The sequence below is a fragment of the Heterocephalus glaber genome, unplaced genomic scaffold (genome assembly GCF_053883595.1).
Source record: "Heterocephalus glaber isolate CG9 unplaced genomic scaffold, H.glaber_assembly_v1.0 deba00000122, whole genome shotgun sequence".
Taxonomy (NCBI): Eukaryota; Metazoa; Chordata; class Mammalia; order Rodentia; family Bathyergidae; genus Heterocephalus; species Heterocephalus glaber.
Window position 1 is genome coordinate 67,849,376 of NW_028258138.1, and position 26,414 is coordinate 67,875,789.

At 38.7% G+C, this 26,414-nt stretch overlaps 1 protein-coding gene and 1 pseudogene across 2 annotated transcripts in view; both read right to left on the reverse strand.

The window, feature by feature from the left end:
* Positions 1-26,414, reverse strand: part of Lsamp (limbic system associated membrane protein) — a 2,156,433-nt gene that overhangs the window by 2,034,691 nt on the left and 95,328 nt on the right. The window lies entirely within an intron of this gene.
* Positions 1-26,414, reverse strand: part of LOC147830466 (ubiquitin carboxyl-terminal hydrolase CYLD pseudogene) — a 156,780-nt pseudogene that overhangs the window by 95,576 nt on the left and 34,790 nt on the right. The window contains exon 2 of the transcript XR_015450399.1: positions 1-14,671. This exon is cut by the window's left edge and continues 95,576 nt beyond it. The product of XR_015450399.1 is annotated as a ubiquitin carboxyl-terminal hydrolase CYLD pseudogene (transcript). The remainder of the gene's footprint in view (positions 14,672-26,414) is intronic.

Sequence of the window (26,414 nt, forward strand, 5' to 3'; positions counted from 1 at the left end):
AATACACACGATTGCAATAATGCCAACAAGGAAACATTAAGCTTCATCCCTGTGATATCACATTGTGCGTTCCCTAAGGCCACCAGGAATTTCAACTACTAGCCATGGGTAACTTCACATTGTTTTAAATGATAGAGGAAACAACAAGTGAAGGCAGTAATGGAATTAAGCCTTTAAGGTCTCAAGTGGAAGAGGCATTACTCAAAATAAAGCTAATTATATAATGGCCTGCAGTCACTGGCTGGTCACTCCAGCAACTGGATGGATGGCAACATATCACACCCCCTCTTTCAGATAGCGTTTCTAGCTCTGAACATCTCTCTACTGCAAGCCAAAATATGCTCTGGTTTCCATTCTGTCTGACAAGTATGAATATGCACAGATCTAACTAAAAGTAGAAATACCATAAGACAAACCAGTAATTTATGCCTGGGAACAGGAATGTTGGGGGTTAAAGAAAAAAAGGCATATCACTCAGTGAATGGAAATAAGATGCATATTTAACTCAAATGTGTCTTTTTGGCTCAACTCTGAATCCAAATGGTGGATAGTTGTGAAACTGTCAGCTATGCTAATAACCGGATGACAGTGAATCCTTCTATTTTTCCTCCCCTTCATTCTTTCCTCTTCCTATGGAAGCCCCTCTTCCACTGCAACCCTCACTACAGTCAAATACTAGATGTAATTCTTCCTTGGAAAGTTCTGAGGTTCTCTTCTTTCTCGGATTTTCTATTAAAATAGGTTTGATATGTCTTGGAAGCCATAATAAAAAATCTTTATAGTAACTTTCATTAATCAAAAAGTAAGAACATTATTTACTCATTTCTTTGAGTGACATGTTTTTTTCTCCACATCAGAGTTCAGTACCTCTCCTCCCTTTCCCTGATAATTTTCTGTCTTTCTATCCCTCTATGATAAGCTGAACAATTTCCTCAGAGCCATCAAACACATCACACCTTAGTAGCAGCCTGTACAAGGATGTTTTTTAAAAGGCAATGTCTGAATATGACAAATGACATTACCCCCGTGTTTGGCAGGGTCACTAGGAAAGCCAAGCCTGATATTTACAGTATGCTTTATAAAACCGCAAACATCTTCCTAAGTCCTATGGGATGCCATGTCACACAGAACATATGCAATTAATCTCCCATTGTGACATTTATCACCTTTCTCCTCAGACAGGCCTCTCCCAGAGATGGTTAAGTAGCCACAGCTAATGCTGCCACCGATGAGCAGTAATCACTTCTGTGTGTTACAGGGTGCAGCACCATGTTTGAAGCAGTAGTGCCATAAAGTAGTGAGCCTTGAAAAAGACTCAAACTTAATAGTTCATGTAGCATAATCTTCCCCCACTGGAATAAAACAGTCAGTGCTTGGAAGAGATGCTGTCCTTGGGGAATTGACTGCCATCAGTTTTAAGCATTATATAAATTTGCCTTAATTTAGCTCTAACATGACCACTTATTTCAAGACTTGAATGTACTGAAATTGCAGAAGCAGAAGTTTCAGTACTGGAAACCATGGGTTTAATCTCTACAATTACCCAAATCAAGGCAGTGCTCACAAAAGATCTGAATGGCTAACTAAAGTTTATTGAAAAATTTTCAGAGCCAGATCTGTACAATCAGTTTATATTTATATACTAGACCATGATTCTAGTTCAAAGCCCTTCTCTTCATTTCTGGTGTACAAGCAAAGGCCCAGACCCAGACACCTGACTGCTCTAAGATTCTCCATCCGGCAGCAGGAAATTTATGTGGCCAAGGGCTCCCTTCTATGTCCCAATATCTTGTGACATTGGAAACTGTGAGACTTTGTCATTTAGGCAAGCGCAGTTGCTAATTCCAGACTGAGCAATTACTTAAGCAGTGGTTTCTGACTCTGACCTGCATTAAAATCTACATATGCTTAAGACACCCCTCCCTACACACATGCAGGATCCTCAATTTTCATATTTTGGCTTCATCTTCATATTTCTAATAACCAAGAAGGCAAACCAGTGAGTTTGATTGCCTTTATTAGAAATGTTCTTTCTACTACATATAAAATTATTATTAGACATTATTTCATTACAAATAACCAGATACTTGCAACAAAATTCACAGCTCATGCACAGATTTTTTTTGACCAACACATTACTGTTTTTTAATATAATGATAATTGCATTACATCAAGATTTCATACATGGAAAAATATGGATAATGATCAAAAGTTTCCAAATGTATGTGCTTGCTACATGTTAAGGTCAAAATATAAGTTAAGGATTTGGTTTTTTTCTTTTTGTTTTTTTTTTTTTGTTTTGAATTTACATTAAATGTTTTTTTAAAGGCTGTAACATGAAAAAAGAACACAACACAGATTACATTATGATGACCAAGACAGTGTTCTACATGACAGAAATAAAAACAAATGTATAGAGTAAATATATCAGTGCTGAACACAGTACTTGAAATTTAACCCAAGCTGCATATGCATAAAATGATCTGACAACAGGATTATGCAAAATAAATTTTTTTAGAACACCAGAATGTCATCCATTTGGACTATAAAGTGACTTATTCCCCTAAAGAGTATTTTGAGACAATTTCTGTATGACATGTAAAGAACTGACGTAATACTTAAATACTACAAAAATAATTGAAAACATATTTGTCATGCAGTTCTCTATAAAATGTACAGTTAATCTTATTACTTAAAAAACTGAAAAGCAAAAGACCACCCTGAATAATGATGAAAACCTCAACAAAGAAAAATGCTCATCATTTGGATACCATTGGCAGAAAACTGATAAGATTTTGTTGAGGGGAACAAGGAAGGTATCTAATGAAGTCATTCATGTAAAATTTGTTCAAAAATGTTCATAAAGTTGTAAATTTCTGCTTGTAACATCTTAAACACACTTTCTACCATTTAACTAGAGGACAAAAGAATATCTTGAAGAAAGTGTTTCTCAAAATGAGGTTCAAAAGTCCAAAAGAGTTCTAATGTGGGCTCAATAATAAACATGGTAAACAAACACCCTGGGTGATTATTCTACACTCTGAAATGCCCTACGGAAAAGAGCAATACTTAAAAGCAAGATCCTAAACATATATCTGACATGTTAGAATTCTCTATAAGTTTATGTTGTGAATAAATTCTGCTTTTTGTTTTAAAACAAGTTCCAGGCATTAAGAGAAATGTACACACCTTGGAAATGAACAGGAGAATGTCTATAAACATTTTCCTTTGATGTTTTCATTAGTTTCAAACTAAGTTATATGAAGAAAAGACAATACATGAGTACAAGCTTTGGGGCATCTAAAAATGGTTAAAAGATAATTTCTTAGGGCCAGGGATCTAGCCCAGTGGCTTCACCGCCTGCTGAGGAAGCGCAAGGACTCGAGTTCGATCCCTGGTACCAAAAAAAAAAAAAAAAAAGATAATTTCTTAAATGTTTACAAATTTTAAATCATTCCAAATTTAAAACTAGATCATTAAATAAAATTAGGATGCTATATATCAGCCTTCTGTTTTATCATCATTTTTTTGCCAAGGATGTGAAAGGTAACCATCATCTAAATGTAAATAAGTTATAATGGTACAATCTTAGTTTAATTTAATTTTAATGATCTAGTTTTAAATTTAGAACAATTTAAAATTTATAAACATTTTTTTTTTTTTTTTTGGTACTTGGGATTGAACCTGGGTCCCTGCACTTGCACAGCAGGCAGCAAAACCACCAAGCCAAATCCCTGGCCCTATAAATATTTAATAAATTATCTTTTAATCTTTTTCAGATGCCTCATTTCATGAAAACTATTACCTTTCCAAACCTTGTAGTCATATATTGTATTTTCTTCATATAAAAAAGATACAAGTATATGTGTTTTTATTCACAATTGTTGGTATTTTTTGGATTTTCCTAAAGATTACATAAATTGACACCAAAAGGTGGTCAGTTTCAAAAGTGTAGTTGGAGAGAAACTAGCATAGGTAAGATATTTTACTGAAAAGACAAATTGTTTTCTTGTATCATAAGTAAAAAGAAAAAATATTAGACATTATGTCCCACTCAACAAATGGAATGTACATACAAGTGTGATTAAAAGTGATTGCCTCATTGTTATTTAAATCAGTTCATAAAAATCTAATCTATGAACAAAAAGTTCCATATTCTCTACTACAGACTATAAGAATCAAGTATTGCATCTAAATATAGCTTCAAAATAATAAATTAAAATTAGCTTCCTGACATCTCTGAAATGGTTAATTCTATCTAGGCTGATAACAAGGTTTTCCAAGCATTAAATGGGAACATAAGGAAAATGCATAGTTGAAAAATGGGGATCAGACCCCTTCTTCAAACATCATAAGATGATTGATATACTCAAAATCTGCAAATTCATATCCATCAAGCTGCCTCATGACATCATTATCATCTGGGGTCAGCTGAACAGGTTCATTAGTAAATTCAGGATCAAAGTTCTCCAAATCAAATCACTCAGGTATATTTGAGGAGTCTTTTCTGTTTTTTTTTTCCAGAAAGAAGAAACATTTATTTATATTTTCAGTGGACTAAAAGAGGTTTTAAACTGTCACAATTAAAATTTTATGCTTCCAAAAATATCATATAATCAATGCAGTTAACTTAAAGCTTCAGGTATTAATTAACTTCATTTAGATTTCTTAAAAAACCAACACAAACATACTTTCTAGAGTGCAAAATGCTTATTAAATAGTTCAGTAACACAAAAGCAATTGGTTTTGAAGTATAGGAATCCTTTTCTGAATTGCCACCACACAAAGATACCCATTGCTGGCAATGGGTGTGGAACAGAACTGCCAGCTCCGGGCAATTGCAACACTGAGATTTTGTGTTCAGTCTCTCTACCTCTTGGGATGACCCACTACTTGTATAAGCTCATGGTCAGACTCTGGTACATGCACATATATGCATCACAAAGAAGTCTGTGAGCACAGCCTTGGATTCTCCTGGAGTCCAAGGAGTGTAGATCCTCAGGAGACATCTTCAGGTACTCACCCACTTCTGTGCAGGGGGTCACCTGGGGAATGTTGAAGCCATTCTGACCACTATCCCGGTCAGCCATACTGTCAAAGAAGAGCCAGGCAGAATCGTCCTTCCCATACTTCACAAATGGAATGTAATGGCTCGTTTCTATGCAGAGAACAGCAAACAACTCCATCTTCTGGCAGGGGAGGCAGCTGTGTCTCCAGTCCCAGTCAGGCAAATCTTTGGGGAGTGACACTGGGTTATATTTATGATTCAACCTCTTGGGATGAAGGTGGACTTGAGTGTTGCAGGTTTTACAAAACTGCTTGATCTTTCTAGCTGAGATGTCTGGATCATCATACTGCTGTCTACACTCATACATGGTGAGCCCCCCACAGATCCACAGATCCCGCACTGCCTGGGAGTATCTTCAAGTAAATCTGTTGTATTTAATTCCAAAGAAGGAAAAAATTTTTTTAAATAATTTAAAGTCTTTTCCAAATTGAGGCACCTGAATAATCAGATGTGATGGTGCCTCTGCAAATTTCAGGTTACTGTAGATAAATGACCATTCTAATAACTATTGAACTGTAGGAACTCCAACTTTCTCATTTTTTTCAATAAAAATTTGATGGAAGTAACAATCTTGTACTTTTTGACCTGCTGATCTTATTTTTAACAATGGTTCTACCCTTAAAATGTGGTGAAACAGGATATTTAAGAATTCTTCAGGATCTTTTTCTTCACAGGTAAATCCTGATGCAGGTTCAACTTTTTCAAGTATTTTCCTCAGTTTCATAATTTTTGTGGCACATACATATCCATATATTCTCAGAGGATTAACAATTTCTGTCCTCAGTAGTTCTTGTGTTTCACTGTAATACTCTACATCATTATTTTCTTTGGGTCTAAGTAATACAGTGTCCAGAACAGAACTAAAAGCAAATAAGCAAAATAAGGTTGAATCTAAGTAACAAGAATTGTAATGACCATGGATTCCTTTCTTCTTTCCAATCATTATCTCCAAACCTTCTTTTTCCATTTTTGGTGGAGTGTTTTCTTCTACCACTTCACTTAAATAGCCTCCAAATTCTGAGTTTCAATGCTCAATCTGATTGGAGACAGGCTGCAGGAACGCAAACCTAGAGTCTGGCCTGCAGCACTTCAGTTTCATGAACAGCGCTGTCTTCAGGGCACAGGTGAAATATCGAGTGCCCCTGAAGGTTCCATCTATGCAGCCTGCGCATTTGTCCTCCAGTTCCAGTCCAGCTAGAACATCATTGAGCCCTGGTGGCTGACCAATCCAGTGGATGACCCCATAAAAAGGAGGATTCTCCTTCACTTCAGCCAGTGAACCCACTTCCAGGCCATGTGACCCATTTAAGGTATAAAATAATTCAGATCTATTTCTATTTTCAGGGTTGGAGGCAGATTCTGTAGCCTTTGGTTTATTATGGCTGGATGAACCTTTGTCCCCAACAACTCATGACATAAAGGCAAGTTTGGGAGGCCTCCTTTCCTGTGTCATGCTATCTGGGATGATATTATTGATGTGCAAGAGAATTGTACTTTCAACACTTGCAAAACTACAAAGCTGTACGCCATCAAACTTTCCATCCCAGTTGCCAATAGGGTTATCCATGTCCATACCAACAAAATATCCTAAACTCTCTTTTCCTGGCAAAACATCACCGAATATAACTGTTCCAGATTCTATAGTTTTTCCAACCTTCAAAGAAACTCTGGAGTTTATTTCCAAAGGGGGGAGTTCAACCTGCATTGTGTCCACTGGGCCTGCAGAATCACTTTCTGGTCCATTGTAATCATCTTCTATGATTTCTAGCTTGTCCAATGCAATGAATACTCCACAATCTTCATCACACTGAAAAAGCTGTTTCCCTTGATATACCCCATCAGTGAAACCTTGACCACGACCTTCTTCCTCCAACATGCAGGCCCCCATGCAGCTGAATCTGCTACCTGAGATATTTGGTTTAAATGGAGGCACCACCTGCTTTTGTTCCATCGTGTCCCAGTCCACATTTTGAAAGAATGAATGCTCCTGAATATCACCAAAGCCCCTGTGAGGATGACAACCCAGTCAATCTTTTGGGTATTTGTTTAGAAAATCCTTTTTCACTGCTTTCATTGCATACATACAATTTGACTCTTTCTGTTGGACTAACAGTACTTTCCCATAACTTCCTCTGCCAATCACTCGGAGCAAATCAAAGTCCTCAAGCCCTAAGCCAGATGAAGCTTTGCCACTTTCCCCGGTGTTCCCTGCCTTATTCTCTTCATCAACTTGTTCTAAAGCCTCATGAGTTGAAAGGTTATGTGGGATCACTGTGTGTGCAGGGTCTGAAGCCATGGATGATGGATCAACTGGCATCATGGGCTCTGATGGTAAAGAACACTGCCCACATTCAACTGTGATAAGTTTGTGGCACTTCTTGTGAACTGGGAGTTTACAGTCAATGCACTTATACATCTGGTGGCCAAGTCCCCCTACACAGTCTGTTCAGACCGCACAGTGAGCTCTCCTGCTGAAGCGTTTGGCCTGAAAAGTGTGGCCATTCACATAATACAGCTTTCTCCAGCAGCCTGCAGCTCTGTGGTGGTTGGATTTCTCTTCTCCTGGACAAGGCACTTTAGGGTGTTCTGGTATACAAGGCAATGAATGAATTAAGAGCTCAGAATCTTTCTTTAGCTTAGAAACCCTAAAGGCCTCTTCTAACTCCAACTGGGGTGACACAGTGTCCAGGTCTCCTTCCTCCTCTACCCAGTGTGTGGTGAAAAGATGTTTATTGTCCAAACACCACACATCTCAATCTTTATCACACAGGCTCTCAAAGGGGATGGAATTCTCAAGAGACCTTGTCATGATGTCCCTTCCCGAAATCAGGGCTGATCAGGTAGAGGTGTGGGTGGTGGAGGTGCCTGGGAAGAAGGGACCACAGATGGGTTGGCTGCCCAGAGAAACAGGCAGGCAGAGCTCAGAGAATGAGAGTGGCCTGACTGTCTGCAGGGACCACACTGGCCAGAATCCTGAAAGGCTCTCTGTGAAGTTGTTTCCAATAGTGCCAGCCAGGCCTGGACGGATGTACACCAGGCTTCTCAGTGACTCTTGGGGGATGGTGGCTGTGACTTCGGTCCCCCCTCTGGACTTTGACTCTCTAGGTTTTCTGTGCCTGGCTCTGGGGAGGCCTTCCCAGAGCTACTGGGCTACTGGGTGTTTCTGGGCCTGGTGATACTTGCCCCATGCTCTTCCCAGTTTCTGTGCCATTGGTATTTGTGCTTAGGGAGACTTCTCTGGGGTACTTTGATTTTGGAAGATCGTTGGTGGTCACTCCCGGGGAGACTGTCCCTGGGGTGTCTGTGACAGTCATGTGGCTGCTGCAGCATGGCCTGCAGCATCTGGATGGAGTCAGCCATCTTCTTAACCTTTCACAGATACTTTCTCTACCTGGGGTCTTGAGGCTGTGGCCTCTCGAAGTGGAGAAGCAGTTCAGCATATTCGCTGTTGACCGTCTCTGGCCAAGTGAGCTTGGGAGATGGCAGTTACAAGATTGTGACACCCGTTAGCAAGAGTTCCAAGTTCTGTTTGGAGATGTTGCCAAGGAAGTGACCTCATGTCTTGGGGTTCCATAACCTGGGTCTCCATGTAATAGAAAAGTCTACAGCCCTGTAGGGATAGAGACCCCCTAGGCAGGGAGAGATGAGACCCTCCCCAAAGGACTTCAGATAGCTGGCAGAACAGGCTTAACCACCCATAAAAAGCTGACAGTCTGCTGAGGATGCACCTCCTCTTCAAGCTGTACCCTGCAAAGCTTGGTTTGCTAAGATCAAAAGGAAAAAGAACCTTGGTCCTAAGATGTAAAAGGCCCCTGAAAAGACCCTTCCTTGTTGTCCCTAGTAATGAGCTAAATTAATCATTAACCAATCAAGTAGAGGTGCCCTCAGCCTAGAGGCAGGATAGGTCCCCAACTACTACAAAACCAGCATCTTGAGCCCCCCTGCAATGGTGGCTCTGTTTCAGGCACCCCTGCCTATCTCTCTGTGAGAAGGCAGCTGTACTCTTGCATGCTTGCTCAATAAAAGTACAACTTTGCTTCTATGCTTTCAGTCTCTATCTGATTCTTCCATAACCTTCTGCATTGTTGGGAGAGTCAGGCCTGGGACTGTGGGGACTCTCCCCTGTCTCCGCCCTTGACAGCCATTTTTCTTTATACTAAATAAATCAGTGGCCACTTATTTTGTTATTTTTATCTAAGTATCTATGAATATTTTTTTCTATTTCTCATCTATCTGTTAGTTTTTCACTTTTCCACTACTGGTGCTTGTACTCTGCATCTCCTCAGTGAACTATATCCTCAGACATTTTACTCCAGATACCCACTAAGGGTCTCACTAACTCACCAAATTTGTAGGGCTGGACTCCACCATGTGACCTTCTTACCTCAGCTGTCCAGCGTGCTGGGACTGCAGTCACACACCGTCCTGCCTGATTCAGTGTGCAACTACAGTGGTCTGGGGTGCCTTTGTTGCAGAGATTTTGTTTTTTCCAATGGGCTTCATTTTCATCAAGGAGCTTGAGAGAGGCCCTCTTTCTGATGATCACTTCTGCTCTGTCTTCTGGAGCTCAGAACAATGTCCTTTATGACCCCCTGCACCTCTGTGCTGTGGATCCAAATACTGTCTCAGTGCAGCCACTGGGGTGAGGGAGAGTGGTGCTGCTGCCACCCACACAGCTCACCTCCTCTGCACTGGGGGGGCTCTGCTCCTTGAGTTTTCTGCTGTTTTGCACTGTGAAGTACATCTGAGGATTTTATGTGCCTGTGGTATCCCTGGGCCTGCTCTAGAAAGTTGTATGAAAAATTTCTTCTATGTGAGGGTCAATCTGATACCAGCAATGTTGAGCTATTGATATCTTGATTTCAGGATCTGCAAAGAGGTGAACCTGAAGAAGATAGCTTATACAGGACAGTTCCCTTCAGAGCACCACTTGTTTACCCTTCATGACTGTGCGGCCAGCTGGGAGCAGCAGAGTTTATCAGGAAGAGAGTGTCAGGTCACGAGTTGCCAGCAAATTGTTACCTGCTTCCAGATGTGGTGGAGGATGCTTGCAATCTCAGCACCAGGAGACTGAGGATATGCACTTGAAGTCACCCTCAGCTACCTACTGTGTTCAAGGCCAGCCCGAACTACATAGCAAGATCCTGTGCATGGGGCTGGTGTGGCTTCCACATCTCCATCACAAGGGCTCTCTGATGTCCAAGAGGAGGCAGCACAGCTCCTTGTCCTTCCCTCTCTCCCAGATCCTGATGTCTTCACAGAAATCAGCATCCTGGTTCAATTATCACTGTATAACGAACCATCTCAGAATGTAAAGACTTCAAATATCTTCAATATTAGGGACCATGAGTCTGGTTGCATCGTGGGTTCTTCAGCTGACCCTGCCTGCATCATTCTTGGAGCAACATTCCATTAATGGACATTCTCAGTAGTATGCCTTGAAAGAACATATACAAGACACTGATGGATACCATCGGTGCTGTGCATGATGAGAGGCACAAATCTTCCTCGCTGAGATCAGAAATATGGCAAAGATTTCTCTTCTCACAATTTTTCTTCAATATCACAGTAGAAGTTGTAGCTGTGCCTCAGAGCTGAGCCCAGTGTCTGCTGGATGCCGAGGCCTGAGCACCTGTGTGTGGTGGCAGGATTGCCATGGACTCCCACTGCAGCCAGTGTGTTTGTCAATGGGCTGGTACCTTCCAGTGTGTGGCTGGTATTTGCTGCCCCCTCTCAGCCATAACTCCAGTCCTTGAAATTAGTGCTACTGGTCTCATTTTCAGGGAAGACCCAATAACAATGAGGAGACCAACTTCATCTTTGTCATACTTCATGGCTCTATGAAACTGTTCTGGTAAATTTTCACCAAAAAAGACAATCTCTGGCTTCATGATAGCAAGTGGTTCATCATCAGGTGGGCACCTGATTAAAAATATCTCCTCGTACAGCTTCACAGTCAACTTTGTATTTACAAATCAAGCAAGATGCTGTTGCAAAGGAACCATGCCATTGAATTATCCTTTGGATTCCTGCAACTTGTTCCAAGGTATCTATATTCTGGGTATAGTTGTGAAGTAGTTTTCCTTCTTTATCTGATAAGGCTATGAACTGATGACAGAGAGATGGCTGGAACGGTCCAGGATATATTTCCTTTGCAAACTTGAAGAATGGTCTTGGATCGTTTCTGAAATATTCAATATCAAATATCGCTTGAGGATCTGGAAGATCCTCATCATCTTCATCATCATTGTCCTTGTAGTCCTCGAAGTCGTCGCTTGGTGGCAGCTCCAAGGCTAGGCCCATTGTATCCTACTCCTACCGCGCCTGTCCCCTGGGCTTCTCCCTCCCATCACGGCCGCCGCCTCTCCCCCCACAGCACCATGGCCACCGCCGGGGGCAGCCCCCGGCGGCCACTGGCACCTCGTGCTCTGTGGCTGCCCCGCTGGACTTGCTTGGGCTCTGCCCAGGGACAGACCCTTCCCTCCCATGGCATCTTGTGGAGCGGCTCCCCAGCAGGCCTCAACTGACCAATGCGGCCTCCCTCTCACATGCCGCTGCCAAGGGGAAGCTGAGCTGAAGGGCAAGTGCCACCTCGTCCACCATCTTCCAACTGCCTCTCTGACCCTCCCGCCTCCCCTCCTCTCCATGCACAGCACTCATGTGCAGACTTCAAAGGGGCAAGACCGTGCCTGATGCATGATTCACCAAGATTTACATATAACATTCAGTCACAATCCCAGGCAGAACTGTTCCATTTCTTGCTGAAGGTCATACAACTAGCAGTATTTTGAATCCAGGATATGAATTCAGTTTTTGCCTACCTACAGACAATGCTGAAATACTGTTCAATTTATAATTAACCCCTATCAGAATCCCAAACTTTAGCAAAATCGAAGTCCTTCAACATATGACTACAAATGTATTTCCATCCTAGCTTACTCCATGTTTTAAGATCAAAGTCAAATGAATCCTTTCTGATGGGTGTTCTCTGAAAATCTGAGAGAAGTCATGGTCCTATTTTAGTCCAGTGCTTCTCGACTGCCCTATGGAATAGGCGATGGGTGGTACTATAATTACTACAAGGCTTAAGAAAGCCTCCCATGGCAAAAATGACCCATCTGTGCTAAAACAGCAATAGAGTAAGGTTGAAAAACCTTGTTATAAATGATAATAGCCTTTGTAACTTTCTTACACAATTTAACACTTTTTTCCTTGCATTACAAAAAACACTTAATTTTCCCAGAGGCCAGAGACAATGTCTTCCACAATTTTTCTTTCTATATACCTTTCTGCAAGAATGACTGATATTTCTCAATAACTAATAGTTGTTCATTAAGTTTTGGGGAAATGAATAATTGATGATTAGTCTACTGACACTTGAGTCTTTAATGTAAATCCTGAAGTACACATTGTAATAGTCGTGTGGAATAATGCTCATATCACAGAATCCTGTAAGTTTTTAAGGTGGAGAATGTTTTAGAGGAGCAGGAGTCTCTTATATACATGGATGATGAAAACCAGAGAAATAATGAGACTTGATTAAGATCACAGAACAAGTGCCTCTTTCTTGGTCCTTACACTGGGTTATGTCCCAAGGGCCAAAACTATGTAAGAAAATTATCAAAAATAGGAAACATCACTTTAAAAAAGTAAAATGTATCCTTTCCCAGGAGAATGAAAACCTCCTCATGACATGTGTTAAGTACGTGAAGTTTTTTTCTTCTTTTCAAAATCATAAACATGCTATGCATCAGTGCTCCCTCTAATCATACTGACAGTGGTGATCAATGCCTTTTACAGAGATTTGTGGAAACCACAAAGAGTCAAACCTTCTACTATGGAGATAAATGTCCTTGAAGGCTCTCAGCCTTAGCTCACCACTAAATCCCTCCTTGGAGGATGCTTTATTTTATCCCCATGTTATTACTGGAACAGGGCAGTGGTTCAGTACAGATGCAGAGAAATGTCCAGTTGCCATGCACTGCAGTACCTCAGTTTATGACTCACATAAAAGAGAGATCCTTTTTGAATGTTTTTTATCAAATCTTGTCCCAAGCCTAGTGATTCTTCAATTAGTTCATGAAATGTCTTAAGTGACACAATGCAAAATACTTTAATTATCTGAAAACATCACGATTTGAAGTTTGACATCAGATTATGTCCTCCATAAATTAAGGCACTGCTTCTGTTAGCCAACCTAGATCACCTACCCCTGTTACTGATTGAATAGTTCCCATCTACTCACAAAATTACCTCTCAAGAGTCCAAAATTCTCACAATATTGTTCAATGTGTGCTTCAGCAAAAGAGACCAAAACACTTAAAGTGTCTCATTCAGAAAGGGATTGTCTGTTGCTGAATCCTCAACAGCTTGTGCTCAGTTGAGAGAAACCAAGCAGAAGAGAATGCCACACTATTCTAAGATTACGGCAAGGTGTACTCTCTGCCAATAAATAAGCACAGTCCCAAATAAGAGAGTAAGAATAAACCTGCTGTTTTGACACAGCTATCCCAAAACTCCAAATTTTTCTTTTGATAGCTTATGGGTGGTGTCCTGAGTTACTGAAAAGAAAACCTTCCATTAGTAGATTCCCTATTCCAGATAGAAAAAGAGAGATGGTATATTTTCCTACTGAAGAAGTTTTTCCTCTCCCAACCTGGGTACCAATCCTGGTGTAAGAGTACAGAGCAGCAAACCACATTTGCACAGACACTTTGCACTTATGACAGTGGGTTCTATTAACCCCCTTTTCTCCCACACATAATTAAATCTGCACATAAATATTAATGTTAGACTCATGAGCCGAAATGTATGAATTTCTCCATATTTCACAATGATTTCCTTTCTCTCCTTCAAAAGCCACAATGAAATCCCAGAGGGAAAATTATCTTCTGTAGACAATGCAAATAGTGGTTTCTTAAATATATGCAGTTTCATAACCATATTACCATTATTAATAGTGACAATAATGAGTAAATTTGCTACTAGAAAATAAGTAGGCAGCTGAGATTTTATTACCCTAATAAATGTCTCTGTATTTTACATGTTGCAGATTATTTTGCTTTATGAGATGACCTGAGTCGTACTTTTATAGCTTCCTAGAGATATAGGAAAATGGAACTATAACTTTTCATTTTCTCTTTATCATGTGTGATGGGTATAAGAATATGCATATGTATCAAAATATTCTTTTACTTCAACTCTTTTATCTAGAGATGTTATTGCCTATACAATCTTATTCAAAAGAACCATTTTCATTACACAGACATTTAAATAAAAAGAAAAGATATTAACTACCCTAATTGACCACCAAAATGAAACTATTCACTAATGGTACATTGTTCCTTAAGTAGCTTTTATAATTGATCACTCCAACTGGAAGTTTCTAAAAGTAACAATGATCAGTGTTACAAGACCACAGAGCTAATACAGAAATCATAGCCTTAAGTACATGCAGCCAACATTTTGAGGGAATTCAAAAGACGTAAGTGAACACTCACCTGGCTATGATCATCATACATACCTTTAATTATCAAATAAGATTCCTTGCTATATAGCAAATCATCATGGATATGGAGACAGGAAGTAAACAGTATAACAAAACTGTGTAGCGAAGAGGAAAAAATGGAAAGGGAACATGGTTGTAAACACTTGACAATTTGAAAAAGGCAGTATCCATTGTCTCAAAGGCACTAAAGAATTCATACAACTGTCTGTTTGATATTATACTCAAATGTGTAAATTTCCCAGAAATGCAGTTGTTTTATTTTGCCATATGTACTAATATAGCATAAAAGAATGGAAAATTCATTTTGATAGTTCTCAACTTGATGAAAAATGTGCTGTCCGAGTTTCTTATTCTTAATTATGCTAACACTTGCTAAATCAAAGGGTCAAGTAAGACTTACCCTTTTGCCACACATGACAAATCATCCCTGGTATTTTCTGTTGGTGGGAGGAGATGGACTTTGCTTTCTCCATGTCAGATCAAGTCTGAGTCCTGCACTTGAGAGGGAGCAGGGACCAATGCTGGAGAGGATCAAGTTTCCAAGAAATTCTCAAGACTAGAAAGTCCTGAGGTCCTCAAGTGCCACTAAGTTACCACTGCACATCCTACTGGTGCTCTGAAAGGTTTATTTCAATGGATTTCAAAGCTTAGCCTGCATCAGAATCACCTGGATGGCTTTTAATGCACATATTGCTGGGCCTCATTCCCTGAGCTTTGGATTTAGTGTCCTGAGGATTTGCATCTCTAACAAGTTCCTAGGTAATGACCTTGCCTCTTGTCCAAGAACTGCATTTTGTAAATCATTATTCTATTCAGTTACAATATAGATTTCCAGAACAAACTTGTCCTTGGTTTTATAATAACCAAATCCTACCTTCAGGTTTAAAATATAATACCGCCACAATCTGAAATTAAAAATCAAACATTTAATGAGTTAACTTCTCTGTGATTAATATCAAATATTCACATTTTAAAAACTATTTAAATGCATTGGTATGGATATTTAAGACTAGAGATGGCTGTGGATTTTTTTTGAGGAACGTTTAATTTCACTGACAGGTAAAAGGAAATACTATGTATAGCCTCATCTTTTATAATGTCAGTTTCTTCATATATTGAAGAAATATTATGACCAGTGTTCAGAAAGAATAGATATTGATTTGACATCATTTGGTTTTTAATTTTAATAGCTTCTTATAGCCTTTCTTCCAAGGCTACAAGATATTTCATCTGATAAATATTTTATTAAATGTAAGCTTATAAAATGCCTACTGTGTGCATGGGTTTCTACCACGTCATTTGGGAAATTAATAATAATTAAAACAAATTAATAGCAAACTCTCTTAGAAAAATAATTACACATACACACTTCTACACATACCATAGCATACAATAAGATAAAAGATATAGCTGTACATAGGAAGATTAGACAGTCAATAGGTAAAACATGATACAAATTCTGTGGTGTGGCTTGATCTTTTTAAGAAAGCTCTTTTTTATTTTATGTAATACTGGTCACCTCCATTGATCAGATATTGAAATTGTGAATATTCTCTGCCTATGATTAGCATTCAGTTTAGTGAAGTTATTTATTGCTATCATTTCCTTCTGTCTTAGTCTATTCAGAGACAGACTGTTAGGAGAAAATGCTATAAACAGGTAGCAAAAATTTGTTTTATGCAGTTCTGGGAGCTAGGAACCATAAGATCAAAGTTCTAGGAGATCCTGTGTCTGCTGAGTGTCTCTGTGCCTCCTTCCTCACTTGGTGGAAGAGACACAGTACTCTGGGGCTTCCTTTATGAGGACACTAATCCAATTTATGAAGACTCTTTCCTCATGATCAAATTACTTTCCAAAGAGCCCACTTACTAATGTCATTACACTGGTTGACTAGGTTTCAATATATGAACTTGGTGTGTGTATAGGGGGAACCCAAAAATATTATTATGAGATTGTCCCAATTCCTTTGACATTTCACCCCATCAATACTGAACAACCATATTTACATGACAACCATTTTATTAGGCAATGAGGAAAAACTTACCAAACTTATTTCCCTAAATCTACTTATAGTCTAATGGACAAATCAAAAGGCATTGGAGGTATGGCCCCGCAGTGCTAAAATTACAGGCTCTGTGCCAGATGTGGTACAGTTTTTCTGGATGCCACAATACTTGATAATCTTCATTTTAAAGTAGAAAAAGCTGAAGAACAAGCTTAGAGTGGGGCAGAGGGAACATGTCAATTGATCGGAAATCATGGTAGAACATTTTGTGTTTGTCAGAAATTCAAGTTGTTCAATATGTACTGAAGAAAAACAGAATAAAGAAACATACAGTATAAAAATAACTGCCCCTCTAGGATGTCAGCCCTAAAAAATGACTTTCCCAGTAATAGTGAAGAGGTTGATTTCTATACTAAGAATTGAAATTGCTTTAGTTTTCTGTGCCATATCTTCTCTATGTGCCGACCTGGGCAGCAAAGAGAAAGTGGCAAGAATAATTGAAAATTTAAATTTATCATCCATCCATATGGCATATAGTCAAGTGTGAAGATGTTCAGGACATACTGTTTTTTCTGACTCTGTTTTTCCATTGCTATTGAGGAATTTACTGAGGAATAACCTCCAGTTAAGAATCTCAGGAGTGAATATATTAGTATGGCTAAGGCCTGTGTCATGTTGACTATTTCAAATGGGTTGTTCTCATTCATTTCTCACAGTTACACATTCATTTTTTGCCACACTCATTTTTTACCAGTGGTCTGGTTGTTACTCACAATGGCCCTTACAGATTTTTCTACTTGAACTGCACAAAATTATTGCAGTCTTTCTGAATCTTACAGCCTGATACTCAGCCTCCTCACAAGGTAATGCTTCAGCACATTACTGCTGGGCTCTGACCACAGTCTAAATTTTTGATCATTTAGATTTTTCACTTTTTGCTTTCAGATGTAGCTTATCCATGCTGTACCATGCTGGCTTTTTTTCATTTTATGGTTGTTCTGCACTCTTCATTTCTTGCCTCTCATTTTCATCAAATTAAATCTCATGAAGGTATTTTCTTAATGTTTGAAATTTTTCACTAAAAACATGATAAATGTATTTTGAGTAGAGCCCTTAAAAGTAAAGTAAAAAAGAAACTAAATTTGTCTGAACTTTAATGCTTTTTTTTTGAAGAAAATTTAAAAATGAATACCTGGAATGCTCTATAATATCTTTGAAAGAAGCAATTTAATCAAAAATCAGAGAGTTTTCTAGTTAATTTAATTCCCTCCAGACTCACATTCCTTCCAAATTGCACACTTCAAAACTACAGAACCAAAGAACTTTAGATGCCCTCTGAGAATGCCTGAAGAGAGAAGGAAAAAAAGGTCTATGAAAGAAAATGAAAGTAAAAGCTAATTTATGGAGAGGAGAGAAAATGGTGGGGAAGTTTCAATTAATCTGTGATTGATTTAACACTTACGAACAATTGTTCAGAAGAAAAGCAATATTAGCATTTAATTATTTAGAAGCTAGTGGAAGTAATGCATTGTGTAGTGTATCAAACCCATAGGCCACATGAAAAATGGATTGAAACCCTCCAGTAGGGTACCAGCAAAAAACACTAAAGTATGATGTACCGAAGGGATATTCCAAGTGCAAGTTTTAAATTACAGGAATAAAAATGGGTAAGGGAGAAGTGTTACAGATTGTAAATTGGACAAACTTTTGCATTCCCGGACAGCTTGAAGTCATTAACAACTACTCTTTGAGAATCTAAATCTATGTATCTAAATTTGCTTAACCCAGATAATAAATCCTTCAGGAAAAAGAGATCTGTCTCTCTTTCTCTCTCTCCATATACATAATATAAAATATATATTTTGTATATTATATATAGGAATATTTAAACAAATATAATCCAGGTTGTGATTTCACAGGAACTAGAGTAACTAGAGAAATTATTTGTCAAAGACATATTCTGTAAAACATTCTGCCAGAGAAAGTGACAGACCAAATGATGGAATGAATTTCAGTCAGGATGACAATGATCCCCAAATAAACTGAGCATTATTCTAACAAAAGTGGCTGTTATCAGCTCTGCTCTTATTTGGGAAACCTTGTTTTGTGCATGTGCCTGTGAAGGTATCAAAGACTTCTATTCCTCTCTCAGAGATACACACACAGAAACAAAGTGTCTGTGACATGTGTGTCCATGGCCATGCAGGGCATATAAACAAACTTATCTCTGTGAGTTGGTATTAGTTTGGGTGCAGGTATGTGCATGCGTGTGCACACTTACACTTCCATACATATATTCTCTGTCTGCTGGACTCTAATCTTCTGTCACTCTCAGGAAATACTGCATGCATGCACTATGATATATATCTAAGAAAATATATTCTGTAGCTTTTTTCTAGATACACTCTATATCTCCTCATTTTGAAGTAATCACTGTAACTGTGAAATAGAAGAATTTTCTTTCTTGGTGCATTGAGTTCACTGACCATCTAGCCATTGTTACTCACAATAGTAGTAGCAATCTCTGACCACATAATGATCCAGGCTCTGTATTAAACACTTTACATGCAGTCTCATTTATCACAACTAACTACAATTAGTAGTTATAATATTAGTGTAAATTGATGCTATTATTATTTCCATTTCTCAGGTGAGGAAACAAAGGCTGAGGTACATTAAGTAACTTGGCCAAGGTCCCAGAGCTAGAAAGCAATGCATCCAGAGTAAACACTGTGCTGATAAATGGCTTTTCCTCTAGGGGTAGAGAAGGTAGCACTGTCAACTTTGTTGCATTTTGGTATGAACCCACGTTATCACCAGGTCAGAAATAAACTAAACCCAAACTGACATTCTCCTGTTATTAACATGAAATGATCACTATTTTTTTGTTTCATATCCATCAGTGGATATTTTGTACTGTACAGTATTTTCCTTGGCAATTAAGTACAGAAGCAGATGGCATGCTATTAGACCCTAAGTCAGTGATGAGACCTTTAGAGACCAAGTGCCCAAACTACAATCCCAAGACCACTTATTTATTGCAAAGTGCCAACACTGCAATTAAAACTGAATACTGAGGTTTTAGTTTAGCAAAAACAACTGTTATCTGATGCTTAGATGCTGAGGCAACTTGGCTCGCATGCCAGAGAGGGCTCTGCATGGCAGCTGCAGGATGCGTGCCATAAGTTCGCCACCACTGCCCTAGGTTATCATTTTATACATAAATGTAAAAGAACAGAGGAAAATATTTGAAGCAATATACAATTCTTTCTTCCTTCATATGACTTTACATAGAGGTTTGTATAAATTTTAGGCACACATTAATATTTAAGAATTGAACACTCAGAGGTGGAAGTTCTAGTAAACTCTAAACTAAAAGACTTCAACTTTTCAAGATAAGGGTTAGAAATATTTAAAAGGACATTTAGCTGAAGGCTTGTAGAGAGAATGATTCTAACTAAGACTGCCAGTGGTTCTGTTTTCAGGCTGACCCTCCTCTGCCTCCTGGGGGATACATTAGTATGTCCATAGAGTGCATTAATTTGGGTTTACCCATCCCAACATGACATCTGAAAAATGTCAAACTATAGAAAGCTTATCAAAAGGTACACATTGTTACCCCTGCTGTTATCAATTAAAATGTAATCAATGAAAACTACAGGGACAGACTTTTACCCAACAGCAAATGGTATGCTGAAGCCCATATCCTCATATCTCCCTCTCTCTGGATGGCACTGGGATGTCCTCATTCCCTGGGGTTTTCTCCTACACCATCTATGTCCATATCTATTGAATATCAAACCATGGCAATCACTCTTATTTTCATTTCTTACAACCTATTGCATATATGAATCATCCATAGTGAGCAACAATGGAAGGATCAGAAGCTCTGGAGTCTTGTTTAAGTGCAGGTGTCCTGTTCATTAGCAGTGTACATTTAACTGCCTTAATTATCAAGTTCCCAGATATAAAGTGGACATCATAATAAATCATCATAAGATTATTGTGGAGATTTCAAATATGAGAATACAAGAAGTATATTTAGTACACTGCCAAATGATGGAAGGTAGAATTATTTCAGATGAATCCTATTTTAGGGAAGATATTCAATTCATTCTCATTTTGTCATTGTTAGATGGATTAGATTAACCTTCCTCCCAGAAGACCCGGGCATACCCAATTCACCTTGTTTTCTTCTCTCTGTCCTCAGTAATATCTATCATCTAGCCAAGAAATGTATTCTATACACTATTACACAAAATTCCTCTCAAAATTGTCCTACTTAAGGCCCCTGAGTGACTAAAGAACATCTTAGATCTACCTATGGTCTTTCAAATTATATAAAATCTTCTCTGCTGCTCACAAATTCCCCTGAACTGTTATCCTACCAATTTCTTATCTTTTATAGGTGCTTTATAGTAGGAGAGCTAAACTACCCAAATACCCTAGATACAATTTACCTATGTCACCTGAGAGTTTATAAATGTTGATTTTGTCTCACTTCACCAGGGTGGGTAAAACACTCTGTTGTGATTCTGTCCACTTACTTTTCTCCCCTTTTATGACATGACCAACCCCTTAATTGAAGGCTCCCACATTTGCACCACTAAATGCTGATGAGCTCTGTGATGCAGACCCACTCAAAGTGCCTGATTTTGGGTGACTTTTACTGCTATATTTTATGTTGCTTTGCCTGGGAAACTTTTTTCAATATTTGTTTACGTTTCATGCCAATAAGCTCTTTGATGTGAGACTTACCATTTATAACCCACACTGCATGTTATTGCTATGGTTGGAGAAGTGTACACAAAAGCCCCATGCTTTAAGAACTTTATCCCCAGCCATAGTGGTATTGGGAGGTGGTTGACCCTTTAAAATATGGAGCAAGGAGGAAGGAAATTAAGTCAGAGGAAGTGACCCTTGGAAGCAATATTGGAAACCTTGCCTTTTTCTCTCTGTTCCCTACCATCCACCCTGCTTCTCTCTTCTAGCTGCCATAAGGTGGGCGGCTTTGCCCCAACATGTGCCCCTCCAATGATGTACTGTGCACAAGTCCAAAGCAAGAATTTCAAGTGGCCATGGACTGAAACCTGTGAAACCATAAGTCAAAATAAACCTTTTCCTTTGTTAAACTGGTTATCTCCAATATTTGTCACAGTGATAAAAACCTAACTAGCACAGCTAGTTTCCCCCAAATTAGTGAAAGTGTCAGGATACCAGGTTAAACATCCACAGACTTGACTGTGAAGTGAGACCAATATGGGAACAAGAAGATACATATTTAAATGTGGTTTCCTTCATCTAGACCTCACTGTATTCATGTTTTCACCCTGACTGTAGGAAACTAGCCTCAGAAGAATTTAGATACTACCTCTCCTGTTCCTACATAAACAAATTCTAGTGCTGACTGCTTAAAACAGTCAGCCCATTCACTGATAATCAAAACCTGAATCAGAGTAAAGTTTCCCTTCTTTCCCTCTTTCATTCCTTTCTTTCTAAAATTGTTGCTATGGAAACTGCACTGAATTTTCATTCTCTGTCTTTGTCATGCTTCTGCTCAGAAGCCAAGGGGAGGGAAACATTGATCAGTGATGCAATGAGACAGCCTCTGGGGAGGGAGGAAGGCCATGGGGGAACATGTATTCTCAGGACACTGGATAACAGTTACTCTTTCACTGAAGACAGGTCGATTTGACCACCCTTTTGGGGATTTAATTAAAAACCAGTCTGGGCCAGCCCTTGTGCCAACGGTGGCAACATGGATCACCAGCATCCAATAGTGGCATGTCAAAGGATGCAAGGGTTATTCAGAACTGGCCGCACACATATTAAAGGCTTTTGGTTGTGTGCTGCTGTCAAGCAAAAAAATTCATTTGGTGCTCATCTTTTTAGCCAGGGAGATTTACTGACCATGGGTTGAATTCACTTTTCATGTTATTAGGTCACTGGGGTCCAGGAAGGTTTCACTCTCCCCTCCCTCTCCAAGCTTTCTCTGCAGCAGGGACTTCTGCATAGCTTTACCCTTGGATTAGAGGAAGCATAGGAGCTGAGGAAACTATGAATTGTGCTTTCAAGGTATTCTCATTCCAGCTGCAGCACTGAATGATGCAGCAATATTTTGTGATATCATGCTATATGTGACTTTACAATACCACTTAATTTGTTTTAATTCTTCTGCCTCTTTTCATTTTCTCATATATCAGTGAAAGGTAAGAAGATGCTGGAGTCTGAAAGCATCTAGAAAATCCATCTGAGAACACCTGATACATTCTGTGGGCTGCTAATTCTCAATTGGGAAAATCCTTTGGTCCATTTACCAGCCTCCTAATGAATCCTTTGAGTGAACAGTGCCAACTTTCAAGTTATCTGGGAAGCACAGTTGTTCTGAAAACATGGAACTTGATGACTATGTATATTTCTCTCATGTCTATACTGTCAAAATCTTTCCTGCCCAATCATTTCTGACAGTTCATATTTTCCTTCACCTTCAACCATGTATCTCTCTCTCTTCCTGTACATCTTATTTAATGTCTGCTTTTGGTGTGTTTCAATTTCTGACTCTGTCATTAAACACTCTTCATTCTTGCCAGATCCCACATGTAAGCTTGTAATGTCATTAAAACTCTTTGGGGTTTGATTTTCTTACTGATGAAAGGGAGAAGTGTGGTACCATATTGTTGTAAAGGTTATAATAATAATGTATGCAAAAGCATGGCAAGATGTCCGGCATGGTACAGTCAACATTAATTTTTATTTCATTTTAATCCCCAGATATTCCTTTGTTTTCCAGTCTTTTATCTCTTCAACTTTTAAGTCTATGATCACATTGCTCAACATGATTTATTCAAATTTCATTTAAAATGTGTGAAAGTTAGTTAATGACAACATATTCAGAAATTAGCACACATGCCACAGATGCTGTAAAGATTTAGATATACTCCAAGATTCACTCAATTGGCTGCATAGCTTCTTATCCTATCTCTTATCTCCTATCCTCATCCTTACCTCTTCTCAAAGAGATAGATACAATATACAGTATGCTCCCTGAGTACTCACATTGAATTTGTACACTTTTCTCTCTTGCCTCTTCTTCAAACCACCCCATCTCTGACAATATACATTTCACAATCAACTTAAATCAAACAATAAATGTTACAGGTATTATGAATAAATTAAGCATGTGGAAATCTGTACTTTCTCTAGGGTTTCATAGTCAGTCCTAGAAAGATGATTCCCAAATGCACGGCTCTATCTGGGACTTCTGTCTCATCATTCACTTTAAATTTTTTAATACTCCCTGAAAGTTTCTATCACGATGCATGCTAGGATCTTATATTTGTTATGAGGTGTTTGTAGTGTGCTTATAAAAGTGTTTTATTGTAAATAATCTCTAATGACCCTTCTAATCTGCCAATCTATGTCTTTTGTATCACCTCATGATAATTTGTATTTCTCCCATCCCCACACCCTTTTTTATTATAATATCCCAATATTTGTTAACTCTTTATTAGTTTTATACTTTTGAAAAGATAATGCTTAAAGGGTTGTAATTATTTTTGAACACCCATTTAATTCATAGGTTAAATTGAACAATATTCTATATTTCTCCATAATCTTATCACCCCATTTTGATTCTCATAATCATGAACAGTGTCATTCCCTTCTCTCTCCCACTCAACAGACATACAACTTCCATTATGATATTCCAGAAATATGGTGTTCATTAATCACTCTCTCGCTCAGTAATCTCAAAAAACTAGAAAAACTTTCAGGCTCTGGAGTCCAGCACTCACGTCTTTTCATAATGTATTTTTTTGTATATCCTTTTATTGATACATTTTAGGTGTACAATATAATGGCATTCATCATTGGAGATATGCACCTTTACATACTCTCTTGGTTCTTATTCTTCCCCTTTCCCCTGCCCTCCCTCCAACTCCTCAATCCCTCCCTATTTACAAACACTTTGTTTCCATTTTTCCATTTTTTCATTTTCTCATATTAATTCCATTCCCTTCTTTCCTTTCCCTTACCCCTCCCACTCCCCCTACCCTTTGCCCCCTTTCTTCCTATTTCACATTATCTATTATACCTTTTAGTCCTTATTTACACTTTCAGTTTCTCACACTAGAGAAACTATTTGGTATTTACACGTGTGTCCTGTTTATTTCACTTAAGAGTATTGCCTCAATGTGCATCCATTTAACAATAAATGTTTCTAATTTCCCATTTTTGATGGCTGAGTATAAAAAAACCCATATTTTCTTGATCCAGTCTCCAGTTGATGGGCATTTGGGCTCTTTCCAAGTTTTAGCTATTACAAACTGTGCTGCTATGAACATGGGTGCACATATATCACTGCGGTATGATTCCTTTAGTTCTTTGGGGAAGATACCCAGCAGGGGAATAGCTGGGTCAAATGGGACTTCCAGTCCTAGTTCTTTGAGGTATCTCCATACTGATTTCCACAGTGGTTGCATCAGTCTACACTCCCACCAGCAGTGGAGCAGGGTTCCTCTTTCCCCACAGCCCTGCCAGGATTTGTTATTGGTTGATTTCATGATAGCAGCCATTCTTTCTGGAGTGAGGTGGAATCTCAGCATTGTTTTCATTTGCATCTCTCATAGGACCAGTGATGTTGAACATTTTTTCATATGTTTATTTGCCATATCTACTTCTTTGTGTGAGAAATGTGTGTTCATTTCAGATGCCCATTTTTGGATTGGGTCTTTAAATTTGGGAGGTCTGATTTTTTTCAAGATCTTTATAGGTTCAAGATAGTAGACCTTTGTCTGAGGGACCACTGGTGAAAATTTTTTCCCACATTGCGGGTTGTATCTTCACACTGATGGTGGTTTCTCTTGCTGTACAGAAGATTTTTAGTAAAAACAGATCCCACTTGCTGATTGTTTGTGCTAATTCACAGGCAACTGAAGTTTTGTTCAAAAAGTCTTTTCCTACCCCTATGTCTTGAAGAGTTCTACCTAACTTCTGTTCCAGCCAGTTCAGTGTTTCTGTTTTAATATTAAGATCTTTAATCCATTTCAATTTTAGATTAGTGCATGGTGAGAGATACAGGTCTAGTTTTAGTCTTTGGCAAGTTGAAACCCAATTTTTCCAGTACCATTTATTAAAGAGGCTATCTTTCCTCCAGCAAGGGTGTTTGGCTCCTTTGTCAAAGATGAGGTGGTTGAGTGTGTCTGGAGTTGTTTCTGCATCTTCTAATCTGTTCCCTGGTCCTCAAGTCTGTTTCTTTGCCAGTACCATGCTGTTTTTATCACAGTAGCTTTGTAGTAGAGTTGCAGGTTGGGGATTGTGATACCCCCTGCCATGTCTCTGTTACCTAGAATTGCTTTTGCTAATCTGGGTCTCTTCTTGTTATAAATGAATTTTTGGATTGTTTTCTCAAGGCCTGTGAAGTATGCTGCTGGGATTCCAATTGAGATTGCATTGAGTCTATACAGGAATTTTGGAAGTATAGCTGTTTTCACTATGTTGATCCTTCCTACCCAGGAGCAAGGGATGTCTTTCCATTTTCTGATATCCTCTTCAATATCTTTTTTCAAAGTGCTATAGTTTTCACAGAAGAGGTCTTTGATTTCTTTTCTTAGGTTGATTTCTAGGTATTTCAGTTTTTTGGATGCTATTGTGAAAGGAATTGTTTGCCCTATTTCTCTCTCAGTGACTCTGTTGTTTGTGTAGAGGAAAGTATTGATTTTTGTGTGTTGACCTTGTATCCAGCTACTTTACTGAAATTGGTTATTAAGTCTAGAAGACTTTTGATGGAGTTCTTGGGGTCTTCTGTGTAGAGCATCATGTCATCTGCAAATAAT